General features: G+C 34.0%; 1 pseudogene; it reads left to right on the plus strand.

The window, feature by feature from the left end:
• The first annotated feature begins 2,058 nt into the window (after positions 1 to 2,058).
• On the plus strand, positions 2,059 to 2,871 carry LOC101053624 (transcription initiation factor TFIID subunit 9-like; annotated as a pseudogene).
• Positions 2,872 to 3,503: the final 632 nt, after the last annotated feature.

Here is a 3,503-nt window from a genome sequence, read left to right on the forward strand (position 1 = left end):
CACTGAACGTCTATGACTTTATCAAACTCTTCCAAATAAGTTAGCCTCTCTCCTTCTTTGACATTTGGTATCTTATAAGAGAAAATTCTTTTGGCCAATTAATTACATGTAAAATAGCAAGCTTTGTCAAAAGTATTGACCAAGTGATTTTTGGATTTGGAGTTAGGTATTTTTGCTGTTAATGGTGGTTGTTGTGGTTAATAGTGGTGATTAGCTGTGTTGGTTTGCAAGGATAAAGAAAAGAAAGCAAATGGGATTTCTACTGTAGAGTGGACACATCACTTTTCATCCTCACATATGGTTAAAAATCTCTATTTGCTGTGTGTCCAGTTCTGAAGAACAGAAGGATGAATATATGGCTCTTTCCCTAAGCAGCTAACAATAAAGATAGGAAATCTGGGAGAGAATAAAGTCCTGGCATGAATGAGAAAGAAGTTTAGAGTTAGAATATGGATGTATATAATTATGACACTAGACTTAGCATTTAATTGTTCAAAGTAGGTTTTTCTTTTTACTAAAAGTGCCTATAGAACTTCTTATAATCTCAGAATAAAAATAAAAGTATAGTATATATTACTATATATATATTTACTTGCACTCAAATAATTTTAGCTCTAACTACAGATAGTAGTGAGATACCTGCATAAGGGAGAAGTAGGCAGGGGTTATCTCACACTAAAACACTTCTGTGTAGCAAAGAGAACAACAAACATGGTGAAGAGACAACTTACAGAATAAGAAAAGATATTTTGCAAACCTCACATTTGATAAGAGATTAATCGCCGAAATATATAAATAACTCAAACAACTAAATAGTAACAAAACAAATGAACTGATTTTAAAATGGGCAAAGACCTGAATAGACATATCTCAAAAGAAGACATACAAATGGCTAACAAGTACATGAAAAAAAATGCTCAATGGAACTACTCATCAGAGAGATGCAAATTAAAACCACACTGACATTTCACCTCCTATTATTAGAATGAATATTATTAAAAAGGTGAAATATAGCAAGTGTTCAAGAGGATACATAGAAAATTGAATCTTTGCTCAATGTTGGTGGAAATGTAAATCATAGTAGCCATTAAGGAAACAATGTGAAGTTTCCTCAAAAAATCAAAAATAGAACTACAACATAATCCAGTATTCCCACCAGTAGATTTAAGTTTAAAGGAAATAAAATCAGGATATAGATGATATATGCACTCCTAAGTTTACTGTAGCACTATTTACAGTAGCCAGTATATGGATTCCACCTAAATATTCGTTAAAAGATGAAAGGATAAAGAAAATCTTGTTGATGTATCCAGAGGAATATTATTCATCCTTTAAAAAGAAGGTAATCCTGTCATTTAGGACAATATGGATGAACCTAGAAGACATTATGTTAGCACCAAAGGATAAATTCTACATGATCTTGCTTATACATGTTATTTAGGATAGTTGAATTTCCAGAAGCAGAGAGTAGGATGGTGATTACCTGGTGCTAGGAAAGGTTGGATGTGGTACGTAAGTGCTTGTGGTCAGAGGATATGAATTTAAGTTATATGAGAAGAATAACTTTTAAACATATATTGTATAACATGGTAACTATAATTAACAAGAATGCATTGTTTTTTAAAATAATTGAGTAGATTTTGTGTTCTCACCATAAAACAGTAACATTACTGAGGTAATGCATATGTCAATTAGCTCAATTTAGTGATTTAAGAATGCATACATATTTCAAAACATCACATTGCACAGGGCAAATATATATGAGTTTCCTATTGGTTAAATTCTTGGAAGCTGAACTGCCAATCAAAACATGTTTGATTTGAAAACAATTGCTAAATTGCCTTCCATTGAGGTTATAACAATATTAATACAATTTTTGTCAATTTAAAATTATTAATAACTTAATTAAAAATAAAAATAAGGCAGGGGGCAAGGCACTGGGAGCCATCACGTTACACCAGGGTTTGGAAAAACAACACTAGGCAAAAAATCTACATCAAGATCAGCAATGAAATACATTAATGTGATTTAGCTGGGGCAGTCTCATCACCAGCTATCATGGAGTCTAACCAGATGGCCTCTCCCAAGAGCATGTGGAAAGATGCACAGATAATGGCACAAATCCTGAAGGATATAAGGATTACAAAGTATGAACTAAGAGTTATAAATCAGATGTTGGAGTTTTACTTCTGGTATTTGACTACAATTTTAGATGATGAAAAAATTTTAGGCCATGCTAAGAAATCTACTGTTGATGCAGATGATATGTGACTGCCAAGTCAGTGTTGCACTGACCAGCTGACCAACCAACAGGTTTTTTATTAATACCTCTCCTCCTCTAAGATTTTTTCTGTTAGATATTGCAAGTCAAAGAAATTAAACCCGTTTGCTGTTAATCGAGCCATATTCATGTCCTAGATTGCCACCTAACAGACATTGCTTAATCACTCCAAACTATAGGCTTAGGTCTATACAGAAAAAGATTTCTACTTCTGCAGGAAGAGTAACAATTCCATCGATAAGCATTGGTCCACTTATTAGTAGACCAGTAATCCCACATTAGGTGCACCCACCCCACAAATACTGTCCGTTTTAACTAAAGTAGGGACTCCGATATCCCTCACGGGAAAAAGGTTTACAGTACAGCTTTCTGCTTCACAGACCCCCACTGTAAAACCAACAATTTCTGCAACATCAGCAGTACAGAATGTTCCAATTAATCAACCATTATTTGGGTTCAAAAACATTATTATTACCACTAATATGGAGTCATCACAAAGTATTGCCAATGAATCATGAAGTCCATTGATAAGAAAACATGAAGAAGATGATGATGATAATGATGACAACTACAACTATAGTAACTTGTAATCGAGCCTTGCTGCATGTAACATGTATATCTAGTCTTGAATTCATTGTACTAAAATTCAACACTCATACTGGATGTTTTCCAGTAGTGCTTTATAACGCTAAATAATATTTAATGAGTAAGTATAGTTATCCTACTTTTCCTTTTTTTTTTTTCTTAGTTTGGATATAGAGTCTTGCTTTGTCACCCAGGCTGGAGTACAGTGGTACAATCTTGGTTCACTGCAACATCCATCTCCTAGGTTCAAGTAATCCTCCTGCCTCAGCATCCCAAGTAGCTGGGAGTACAGGCACATGCCATCACACCTGGCTAATTTTTGTATTTTTAGTGGAGATGGGGTTTTGCCATGTTGGCCAGGCTGGTCTCAAACTCTTGACCTCAAACGATCCTACCACCTCAGCCTCCCAAAGTGCTGGGATTACAGGTGTAAACTACCACACCTGGCCTACCATACTTTTCAACTGAAGTTCTGGAATTTTAAAAAATAGATTAATAATGGTTTTTCATTAGCCTTTAAGTGTAAAAACATAAAGTTATTATCCAAAATATAAGTAAATAAAATAAATAAATAAATAAGTAATGCTGGTAGTTTTCAAAAATTGGAAAAGAGACAGGAGCAAGAGCAAGTGATTAT

This window comes from Saimiri boliviensis, chromosome 7, assembly GCF_048565385.1.
Source record: "Saimiri boliviensis isolate mSaiBol1 chromosome 7, mSaiBol1.pri, whole genome shotgun sequence".
Taxonomy (NCBI): domain Eukaryota; kingdom Metazoa; phylum Chordata; class Mammalia; order Primates; family Cebidae; genus Saimiri; species Saimiri boliviensis.